The 12,374-nt window shown below is 44.1% G+C and overlaps 1 long non-coding RNA gene across 1 annotated transcript; it reads right to left on the reverse strand.

The window, feature by feature from the left end:
• Positions 1 to 3,384: 3,384 nt before the first annotated feature.
• LOC137528860 (uncharacterized) lies at positions 3,385 to 11,341 on the reverse strand. The gene is made up of 3 exons (XR_011023485.1): positions 11,307 to 11,341; positions 11,092 to 11,115; positions 3,385 to 3,501 (listed from the first exon to the last, which is right to left on the reverse strand). It is a non-coding gene; the product is annotated as an uncharacterized lncRNA (long non-coding RNA).
• Between the last annotated feature and the right edge of the window lie 1,033 nt (positions 11,342 to 12,374).

Raw genomic sequence — 12,374 nt, forward strand, 5'->3', positions numbered from 1 at the left:
GAGCTGGTCTGCCTCCCTGCTCACTGCACACTTTTTTGGCAGTTAGACAGAGCAACTGACATTCACTATTCGCTTTTGAAACTAAACAAAACCCTGAGAATCCCCCATGAGGAGATAGGCTAGACCAAAACCTGTTGGTTCTGTCAGATGTCTACTATTTACTGTAAGTGACAGCAACATAGGAGAAAAGTAATGTATGGCTCATTTTACTCTGGAAGAAACATACTTCTTATTTGTATGAGCATACATTTATTTTACATTTTAAGATTTTTGCAATAGAGGTCCTTTAAGGAAAAAAAATACTTTACTGAAACTTTATACACAAAGGAGACAGAGGCCCATATGCAATTAACTTTAGCTACTGAGTTTTCTCCTAGGAGATAATTTTACAACTTCTTTTTGAAATATTTTTTCAGACCTTTGCATATGCAATAGAAAAAGTACCAAAAAGTAGATGAAAAAGTACTATAAATATAATATAATATATCACCTAGAGGTGGATTAAGATGTAATGGGGCCCTAGGTAAGGTAGTAGATTTGGGCCCCCCTTGTGGTCCTTTTGGTAAGCTGAAGTAAAAAGAGCTCAAAGAAGGGGGCTGGTGGGCCCCTTGATACCCACTAGGCCCCAAGCCCCATGCCTAGTTTGCCTGGTGGATGATCCTGCTCTGACTAGGAGAAAACTCAGGAGAAAAATGTAATTGCTTATGGGCTCGGGGATCTTATTCAATTCCCCTTTTCTCATAAGTTTTCTCCTAGGTGATGTTTTCATACCTTATCATTATAATTCCTTTTAAGCCTCCAGCAAGCAAGAAAATATTCAGGATCATTTTGACAGTACTTTTCACCTTCTTTTTCATGTTTTCAATTTCAGATTGCTGAAACTTTGAACAAAAGGGGCCATATGCAATTTCGAAAAGATAAGAACCTCAAAATGTGCGAGCTTCTTATCACCTCACATCGCTCAGGAATTACCGGCAAATTCAATTTCCAGTTTCACCTGAGCGATGTTGGAGTATTAAAGAGTATAACTCAAGCATATACTAGGTATTCGCCTGAGTGAAGCTCCAGTGTCCTGTGCGATGGGGACCGAGGCATTTTTGCCATGGAGCTGTCCTTCAGCACCACGGCACTGCTGCCTCATTCCCCTGGGAGATACGCATGCACCCGATGTCCACCGCAACACTTACCCGCCATTCCTCACTGCCTGCGGGACCAGCCGGAAGTGGTGTAACTAGAACTCACTGGGTCCCCTTACCAAACTTTGAATGCTCCCCCCACCTTCCCCGGCCCTGCTGAACACTGAATAGGGACTGTCTAAAAATCTGCAAAACTTTGTATGATTCTTTATCAGTGGCTAAGCAGATGCAGTCATTAGAACAATTGTGCGGAGAGCAGAAATATTTTTCTTTCCATGCCCTTAGTCATGTCAGTCTCTAAGGACAGGGGAAAAAAACTTCTCCCCCCACGGGCCCACCCTGCAGCTGCATCCCTTGCAGGGTCTATTGTTACACCCCTGCCAGCTGGGATCTTCACCGCTACCACCGCCATCCTCTTCTTACTGGGAGCCCCAGCAGAAACATCTTTGAATGTCCTGCTGTGGCTCCCTATTCGTCCACTAGGTGGACCAGTAAGAATCATCTGATTCTCATTGGCCCAAAGAGAATCAGGATGACTGTCATTTGCCCACCTAGTGGAAGAATTGGGGAGCCCCAGTGGGACATTCTAAGATGCTTCTGCTGGGGCTCCCAGTAAGAAGACGAATCCTCAAGGATTTTCACATCTTATGAATAAAATGGCCTTTTAAGCCACCTGAAAGCAAGAAAATACTTTCACAGTACTTTTTACCAACTTATTGTAATGAGTATTGAAGCAGCGGCTGCGGATACGCCTGGTGATTCCGCAGCCGCCTCACTCTCCTGCTCGGGGGGTTCAGCCGTTCCTCTAGTGTGTGGCACGCCGAGGACGGAACTGTCATTTGCACATAGGGTTGCTGTATCGCGCAGCCGCACGCGTAGACAGGACCTTTATGCTGGGAGAAGGCGCGTTAGCTGACCCGCTGGTCGCTGCGGCCAAATGTATTGTAATAAGTGAGTTAATGGAATTAAAATTAAGCCGGCGGCAATGTAACAGATGAAGCCGCCGGCTAATTTCTTACAAGTGACACTTTTCTGCCTCTCTCCTATAGAACACCGGCAGCCGGGGGGGGGGGGGGGGGGGGGGAAGGGAACACACGCATGTCCCCCCAGAGTCGTTCATCGCAAGAAAACAACCAGGAATCCCTGCCGCGACAAACGACTTTGGGGACGACACGCATGTCCCGCTGGCTGCCAGTATTGTATAGGAGAGAGGGCAAGGGGAAGGAGAGCGAGAGCTGAAGCCGGCGGCTTCATCTGTTACATTGCCGCCGGCTTAATTTTAATTCCATTAAAGGGAAGGTTCAGGGAAACGTTTAAAAAAATAAAAATCCATATCCACTTACCTGGGACTTCCTCCAGCCCGTGGCAGGCAGGAGGTGCCCTCGCAACCGCTCCAGAGGCTTCCGGTGGTCTTCGGTGGCCGACCCGACCTGGCCAGGCCGGCTGCCAGGTCGGGCTCTTCTGCGCTCCAAGGACGGGCTCTTCTGCGTCCCACGCGGGCGCGCTGACGTCATCGGACGTCCTCCGGGCTGTACTGCGCAGGTGCAGTAGTTCTGCGCCTGCGCAGTAAAGCCCGGAGGACGTCCGATGACGTCAGCGCGCCCGCGTGGGACGCAGAAGAGCCCGCCCTTGGAGCGCAGAAGAGCCCGACCTGGCAGCCGGCCTGGCCAGGTCGGGTCGGCCACCGAAGACCACCGGAAGCCTCTGGAGCGGCGGCGAGGGCACCTCCTGCCTGCCACGGGCTGGAGGAAGCCCCAGGTAAGTGGATATGGATTTTTATTTTTTTAAGCGTTTCCCTGAACCTTCCCTTTAACTCACTTATTACAATACATTTGGCCGCAGCGAAACGGCCACTTCAAACACAATACAATCGGTTACATTAACACTTTAGTTACGTGAAGTGTTAATGTAATTTGCGCCACCTGCTTGATGCGCCCGGCTAACGGAAAAGTACCTTTTTAACTTCTCACCTTCAATGTATTGATTTATTTCTTCCACTTTTCGCTAAAGCTTTTCTTTACATCTTGCCACTGAACTAAAAAAATATTTTTGCTATAACAAAGCAGTTCCTGTGGGTGCAACGTATACATCTAAGGAGGAAAACTGGTGTGAAAATGGTTTAGTAGTCGAGAGAAATGCAGTAACCAGAAGTGCATATAATTAACATTCCGAGACAGGATTGTGCTGAAACAATGGAGTGCACAGGGTATTCCTGCACAGTCTGCCAAGAAGGAGTACTTGCCTTGCGAATGCCATTATTGTTTTTGCAAATGTTCTCCCTCATCGCAATCACGCAACGACAGACTGGTGCTTCCTGATACGGCTTGAGAAATCCTCCACACCGCCGAGGTGTGATGTGTGTTTCCTAGGCAATACCCAAGAGAAAGGTCCATATGATTCATCTCTGTATTATGCCGGTAAGATTATCTCTGTGTTGTGCTAGCATCACTTGCAAAAATACTCGTAGATTACACAAAATAATCAAATTATCTACTGCGCTATGTATCTATGAGTTTTGAATCAGGATGATACCATTTATTGGCTAACTTAGAGGTGAATAACAAGTAAGCCTTCAGCTAATAATATGCCTTCTTCGGACTTTGTTCCTGTATATTAACTAGATGTTAAAACACACAGCTTATATACTACACTCTACATTCGGAAGGAGAAACATTCTTTTGCAAACGTAAATAAATGTTGGGTGCCTTAATCGGTTCAGCACCGCAGTGCCGAAAATCTCATGCATCCGAGCAACGTTCACCTCCCATTCTATCGCCTATAACTTTATTGCTACTTATCACAATGAATTGATCTATATCTTGTTTTTTCCGCCACTAATTAGGCTTTCTTTTGGTAGTACATTTTGCTAAGAATTATTTTTTTCTAAATCCATTTTAACAGGAAGCTTAAGAAAGAAATGAAAAAAATTCATTATTTCTCAGTTTTTGGCCATTATAGTTTGAAATTAATATACGCTACCGTAATTAAAACTCATGTATTTTATTTGCCCCGGTTATTACACCGTTTAAACGATGTCCCTATCACAATTAATGGTGCCGATATTTTATTTAGAAATAAAGGTGCATTTTTTCAATTTGCGTCCATCAATATTTATTAGCTTATAATTTTAAATAATATACTAACATACTCTCTTGACATGCATATTTAAAAAGTTCAGACCCTTGGGTAACTATTTATGTTGTTTTTGTTTTGTTTTTAATTGTATTTTTTTTATTTTCTTTTTTAATAAAAAAATGTATGTGGGTAATTTTTGGTGTGGGAGGGAAACTGCTAATTTGAAATGTAAAATAATAGAATTGTTTCATTAAAAATGTATGTGGGTGCAGTTTACTATTTGGCCACAAGATGGCCAAAGTAAAAAAAATTCCTGGATTCGAACGATCTCGCATCCAGGAACTAAATAACACGGAGAAGTTACCTGGAGGGGGGCATGGCGGAGTGGGATAGACACCAAAAGCCACGGGGAAAAATCTGGATTTGACGCAAAGCAGCGTTTTAAGGGCAGAAATCACATTGAATGCTAAATTGCAGGCCTAAAGTGCTTTCAAACATCTTGCATGTGTATACATCAATCAGGGAGTGTAATTAGAGTTCTGCTTCACACTGACACACCAAACTCACTGTGTAACACACCGCAAACAGCTGTTTGCGTAGTGACGGCCGTGCTGGACTGGTGCGCACCATGGCCAGAGTGCAGGCCGTGGCAGTTTTCCAGCCCATATGGTCGCCGGGCTGTGGTAGCTCAATGATAGAACAACAGTGACTGTCCAGCTGATCGAATTTGGTCTGTCCACAATGAAGCAACAGCCTTATTATCTTCTTGTATGTAGGTAGGCATAGGTAGGAGTCCCAGTATAGGTAGGTAGGCATAGGTAGGAGTCCCAGTATAGGTAGGTAGGCATAGGTAGGTGCCTCAGTAGTTAGCTAGGCATAGGTAGGAGACCCAGTATAGGTAGGTAGGCATAGGTAGGAGTCCCAGTATAGGTAGGTAGGCATAGGTAGGTGCCTCAGTAGTTAGCTAGGCATAGGTAGGAGTCCCAGTATAGGTAGGTAGGCATAGGTAGGTGCCTCAGTAGTTAGCTAGGCATAGGTAGGAGACCCAGTATAGGTAGGTAGGCATAGGTAGGAGTCCTAGTATAGGTAGGTAGGCATAGGTAGGTGCCTCAGTAGTTAGCTAGGCATAGGTAGGAGACCCAGTATAGTTAGGTAGGCATAGGTAGGTGCCTCAGTAGTTAGCTAGGCATAGGTAGGAGTCCCAGTATAGGTAGGTAGGCATAGGTAGGTCCCCTAGTATAGGTAGGTAGGTAGGTGTCCCCGTATAGGTAAGTAGGTGCCCCAGTAGTTAGGTAGGCAGAGGTAGGTGTCCCAGTATAGATAGTTAGGCAGGGCCTGGCTGGCTCAGTAATAACAATTACCAAGGTCCAGCTGCAACAGATAGGGCTGTATAATTCAGTGAGCAACACACACACAAAAAAAAACACATCAGGAAAACATTATCTCTCAAAAGAGAGCTGAGGGGTGCTATTTTAGCAATAACAATCATCCAGGAGCAAGCCAAGAGCCTAACTAATCTGTCCCTAGGAGAACAAGTCTGCAGCAGCTGTCCCTAGTCTGTCTAGCAGGCACAGGAGTGAGTGTAATGGCCGGCAAGCCTGCCTTATATAAGGAGGGGGGGGGGCTCCAGGGCTTAGTGTAGCCTGAATGGCTACAATGTGCCTGCTGACTGTGATGCAGAGGGTCAAAGTTGACCCTCATAGTGCATTATGGGGCGAATCGAACTTCCGCAAAAGTTCGCCTGGTGCAGGCGAACGCGAACCCCCAAAGTTCGCCTGGAACCGTTCGCGGCGAACCGTTCGCTACATCTCTACACAGGAAGAGTTAAAAAAAACTTCACTTGTTATCTATACAAAAGAGCTTCTCTGAGCTCTCCAACCCAACTTGGGTAGAAGACAGTCCTGTTTTCTTGAAGGGGTACTGTAGGGGGGGTCGGGGGAAAATGAGCTGAACTTACCCGGACTTCTAATGGTCCCCCGCAGACATCCTGTGTTGGCGCAGCCACTCACCTAAGCTCCGGCCTGTTCCTGTTCACTTCTGGAATTTCTGACTTTAAAGTCAGAAAACCGCTGCGCCTGCACACCGTGTCCTCGATCCCGCTGATGTCACCAGGAGTGTACTGCGCAGACACAGACCATACTGGGCCTGCGCTGTGTGCTCTTGATGACATCAGCGGGATCGAGGACACGGCAACGCAGGCGCAGTGGTTTTCAGACTTTAAAGTCTGAAATTCCAGAAGTGAACCGGAGGCGGGGCCGGAGCATCGGTGAGTGGCTGCACGGGCACAGGATGTCTGCGGGGGACCAAGTATAGTTTTATAATGTAATTGTGTGTTATGTTTAATTTTTTTTTAATTTTAGTTGTAGTTTTACTTGAGTTGGTTTACATGACGTCACTCTAAGCGTAACACACGCTTAAAGTGACTCATCTGGAAGGGAACGGCCAGAAAAGGCGCAGCTTCCGAGAGAAGCTGTCGCTTTTTCAGCAGGGGAGAGGAATCAGTGATCGGGCACCATAGCCTGATACATTGATTCCTTGGCTACCGAATCCGCGGCCGGGAGTGCGCGTGCACGCGCGCGATCAGCTGCGGGAGCGCGCAGTAGCGCGCATGGTTCCTGGACGTAGTTTCTACGTCCAGGAACCAAAATAGGTTAAGCACTTATCTCAACCTTTTTCTCAGTCTTTCTTGTTTGTTTAACCACTTAAGCCCAACTGGACGAGATTTCTCGTCCAGTTGGGCTGCGCGCACTCCCGCTGGTCGCGCGCGCGCCCGCGGGCCCCCCCGTGCGCGCCCCCGCTACTGGCCGCTAGCCCACCGATCAGTGAAAGGGATTATAAATCCCTTTCGCTGATCGGACCCCCCCGGAGAAAAGCCGACAGCGTCTCTTCAGACGCTGCGGCTTTTCTGAGCTCTGGTCTCCTTTCTTCTGCCTGGGAGCGAGATCGATCGCTCCCAGGACTTTTTGATTCTGGCCATCTTGTGGCCAAATAGCAAATTACACCCAAAAAAAAAATGTTTAAGAATAAACCTATAAATATATTTAAAAAAACCCTGTTTACCTCCCACACCAAAAAATACCCACATACAAGTTTAAATTAAAAAAAAAAAAAATTACAATAAAAAAAAACAAAAAAAAAAACATAAATAGTTACCTAAGGGTCTGAACTTTTTAAATATTCATGTCAAAGGAGTATATCAATATGATTTAATAAATTATGGGCTTCTAAACAGTGATGGACGCAAAACGGAAAAAATGCACCTTTATTTCCAAATAAAATATTGTCGCCATACATTGTGATAGGGACATAATTTTAACGGTGAAATACCCGGGGCATATGGGCAAATACAATACGTGAGTTTTAATTATGGAGGCATGTATTATTTTAAAACTATAATGGCTGAAAACTGAGAAATAATGAATTTTTTCCATTTTTTTCTTATTCTTCCTGTTAAAATGCATTTACAGTAAAGTGGCTCTTAGCAAAATATACCACCCACAGAAAGCCTAATTGGTGGCGGAAAAAACAAGATATAGATCAATTAATTGTGATGAGTAGTGATAAAGTTATTGGCAAATGAATGGGGGGTGAAAGTTGCTCGGATGTAAAAAAATTTCAACCCTTCGGGCTTAAGTGGTTAAAGGACACCTTCAAGGCGCTTCAAAATAAAAAAAATCCACTTACCTGGGGCTTCCTCCAGCGCCTGCCAGCCGTCCTGTGCCCTCACTGCAGCTCCGTTCCCCGTCAGTGGCCCGGTCCCCTCCGGCGCAAGATTCCCACTGCGCCTGTGGCAGTGGCTCTCAGAGTCGCGCTGACGTCATCCGGACTGTACTGTGCAGGCGCAGTAGTTCTGTAGCTGAGCAGTACAGTCTGGATAACATCAGTGCATTTGTGGTATCATTTTAGATTTCATTCTGGTCTTTTTATATTCTATGATCACAGCATTTAGGGCAAAAATATACCTAAGTTTTCCTGCTTGAAGTTTCAGTTTCCAGCGTATTATACATTTTTCCGACTGACTATATAAGCTAAGGCTATATCACATTTCCAGCCTGAAATCTGTAGTATGTGTTGCACTCGGTTTCAGTACTTACAGCCCAGTTACATTCCTCCTTCTTTGTGAGTAATTAGCTGTACAGAGCAGGAAGATTTGGGAGCTGCTCTGACACTTCCAGGCTGGACAAAGTCTGTTACAATCAGTGTAGAGTAGCTGAACATTTGTATTTATTTATACAAGGTACAAATGAGTCCAAATGCTATATACACTTTGAATTAAAGCCACATGTTAATTTAAACCAATTTGAAATAACATAGGACTCTAATCCTAACAATATGTTTTGCTGAACTGAAGAGACTGTTTATTTCTCAACTAAAGTAGAAGTGTCCAGTTAAATGAGAACTCCTTAAAAAAATAATTATATGGATATGCCAACCAAAAGCAAATACATTTATAAAAAGTTGACTTAAAGTGAATCTGAACCGAGTAAAATTACACATGATGCACCAGCAAATGAATATTACATACTTACCACGCCGTCAGGTCCTCTCAGAAGCTCACTATTTTCTACCAACAACGATCCCTTCCAGTTCTGACAAGAGTTTGAAATATACCAGTTGCTTTCAGTTATATATCAGTTGCTGTCAGTTATAACTGAAAGGACAACTGATGAGCAAGGTAATGTCCATGTTTCCCTATGACTCAAGTGGGCGATATTACAGTTTGGCAGTGTGCTGCCCCGGATGCTGTTAGAGGGTCATTGGCATTTTCAAAATGGAGGACTGAGAATTTCAATGATCACAGTGGACAAACAGGATGCAGGAGAGGTGAAAGAGACTGATGAGTAGTGTAGCCCTGCCAGAAGTTTAGAAGAAAGCGAAGAGCCTTTCCGTGCCTGGCCAGTAGCTGCAACCTGTCAGATGCTGCTAGCACAGGTTACTGAATCACAGGGCTGCAGAATTTGGGTAAGCCAGGATCCAAAATGGCCACAAGCTGCAGAAGAGGCGGAACCAGAGCTGTGAGAGGAAGAGTACCCGCCTCCAGGGGGTGGACACAGAGAGCCTGCATCTGACTCAGCTGGTATTTTTCTGAGCATGCTCTGTACGGAGTGGCAGTTGAGAAAACAGGTCTGAGCTGGTTGGATCTGTGATGTCGCAGTATTGTGGCTGGCTGTGAAGAAACTGATCTGTGAAAGGACATGGCACTGCTAAGATGATGTGCCAAGCTGGCTGCAGTGATTAAGAAAGCAACAGTGTTCATTGGGAGCACTTCAACCTACAGTACAAAAGAACTCGTAGGAGCTGAAATAGAACGATCAATGTAAATAAGATGAAGTTGCTTATAACAGAATTGTAGAGGACTACAATTGGAAAAAAAGGGGGGGAATTTTAGCCCTGCCAGAAGTTTAGAAGAAAGCGAAGAGCCTTTTCGTGCCTGGCCAGCAGCTGCAACCTGTCAGATGCTGCTAGCACAGGTTACTGAATCACAGGGCTGCAGAATTTGGGTAAGCCAGGATCCAAAATGGCCACCAGCTGCAGAAGAGGCGGAACCAGAGCTGTGAGAGGAAGAGTACCTGCCTCCAGGGGGTGGACACAGAGGGCCAGATTTATCAAGAGTGTCTGAGACAAAATATTAGGAGGTTTTTTAGAAATCAGTGCAGAACTGTCTCCGGCATCCTAAGAAATCACTAGATAGTGCAGATTCCTTCTTAAACTGTAAGGAATAGAAGAAGCTAGGAAGGTCTCTCAGACAGAGCAGTGTGTGAGGGGAATTGCTGTTGCTGAGGTAACCAACACACCTGCTGTCAGCAAGCTCTGAGTGAGGAGGAGGAGCCCTTCACAAATCACATCTAGCCTACACTGTAGAACTGCTAATGAGCACTTCTTAATCTGCAGCAGTTTAGGAATGGATTTGCACTTTTCTGTACGGAGTGGCAGTTGAGAAAACCGGTTTGAGCTGGTTGGAGCTGTGGTGTCGCAGGTTTTTGGCTAGCTGTGAAGAAACTGATCTGTGAAAGGACATGGCGCTGCTAAGATGATGTGCCAAGCTGGCTGCAGTGATTAAGAGAGCAGCAGAGAGGTACAGTGAACCTGGAGACTGTGCAGAGAGAGAGAGGCAGGAAGAAGGTGGCCACTAACGGTACAATTTTTAGCGAAAAATCGTTCGAGCGATTAGAAATTCTGATCGGATTGGTTGTAAATAATCTCCATTGGTGGACACAATCGATTATGAACGAGTGAAAAAAATGTCGTCCGATTGAATTTTCGTCGAACCAAAATATGGATTTTCTTGTTGATCGTGATAGATAGGAAGCAATGATTGGTTAGTTGATGGTGTAGTAAACGATTTTTCGTCCGATCAGAATTTCTCATTCATTGATTTTTCACTAGAAATTGGACCGTTAGTGGACAGCTTAATCAGCTGATTAAGAAGTATTCAGAGTAGAAAGCAGGAAGATACGAGAGAAGATAGTAAAGCTGGAGAGATGATTTCCTGTATACAGTGAGACAGAATCTATAATTAAAGAGAGAGCATGTAAGAGAGGCAAAGATAAACTTGTGACAAAAGATACATTGTGGAAAAATTAATGTAAAGAAGGCTAATTGAACTATCTAAGTATTAATGTATGAATTGCTCCTAGCAAAAGTCAAGCGTTCAGGTTTTCTCTTTAGTTTATAAGCTGTGTAAAAGAGTCCCAAAGACTTTCTATCTGTGAAGTGAATCAAACTGCAGCCAAGAGGCCTCATGAGTCTATAAGAGAATTTGAAGAAAGTGTTCACAGCCTCTCTACTATATGCACTGTCTATGTGTAGAAGTTATTATGAGAACCCTGAAGTCATTTCTCTGAATTATAGTTGTTCATATAAAGAAAAGTATACTTACCTGCAGAAGTGATGTTCTGAGTTTCTGAAAGAGAAGGAAGTTTATTAGAGATTTTATTCAAACCAGTTCAATTAATTTAAGTAGGAGTCTACCTATATGATAATCTGCAGTAACTTGGATGGAGTCCTGTTGAGAAAAATAAGAACATTGAAAGTTTCTATCAAATACTCATTCAATACCAAGAACTAAGGATTGCAGGTTTGAATCACACTTACCTGGATGAACCTTGGAGTTTTGGAGCTGTTTATCTGCAAAAGAAAGAAACGATTGCTTACACAGGATGCGCGGATTGCTATATTTCCTTGTTTATTACAATTCTTGATCGGCCGACAGGAAAACAGAGGCTTTGTTCCTGGAAGGATTGAGCATGGAAGATGTCTTCTGAGTTAGAGTGAATAGAAATGAATATATCTGCTTTGTTCTTACCATTTAAAGATGCATGCAGAAATAGAGCACTTAGATGAACTGAAGCAAGGGACTGAGACTGTGTAGTGTGGAAAAGTGCTCAGAAAGGTGTTATTTGTCTTTGCTGAAAAAAAAAAGGTTTATTAATGTGCTTTGTCACAGAAATGTTTATATTTATGATTTATTACAAATATTTCTTAAAAAGAACTTGATTGGTGTCTGGAGGATTTCTTTACAGCTAAAGTGTTCTGGAGGTATTACAGTTTAAACATTCCAGAGGTGTTACATTAGACTACGCGGGAGGTTAGTATGATGTGCATATGTTTATTTTGACTTTTAACTTACCTGGGGCTTCTTCCAGCCCCCTGGAGGCATCCTGTGCCCACAACATCGGTTTAACCTCTGGAGGACTGTAGTGTTAAACCCCCCTAAAGACCAGTTTTTTTGCTGAAATGGCCACTGCAGCTTTAAGGCCAAGCGTCAGGGCCACACAACACAGCACACAATTGATCCCCCCCCTTTTCCCCCCACCAACAGAGCTCTCTGTTAGTGGGGTCTGATCGCCCCCCTTGTGTTTATTTATTTATTTTTTATAATATATTTTTATATATTTATATTTATAATATTATTATGTAATGCGCGCAATCTCCTGCAAAACAGAGCCCCAGGACTTGACGCCAATTGGAGTGGCGGGCTCGCAGAAGATCTTGGAGACCTATTGAGCATTCAGAGGCTTCCCAGTACTTAGGTAAGCATCTATTTAAAAGTATCTATCTCTGTTGTGTGTAATCTCTATGAGGGAGGGATCACACAATAACTGCGATAATGCAAAGTTTACACTGAAATATAATAACAATGGATTTAGATCTTACAATATG

The sequence above is a fragment of the Hyperolius riggenbachi genome, chromosome 1 (genome assembly GCF_040937935.1).
Source record: "Hyperolius riggenbachi isolate aHypRig1 chromosome 1, aHypRig1.pri, whole genome shotgun sequence".
Taxonomy (NCBI): Eukaryota; Metazoa; Chordata; class Amphibia; order Anura; family Hyperoliidae; genus Hyperolius; species Hyperolius riggenbachi.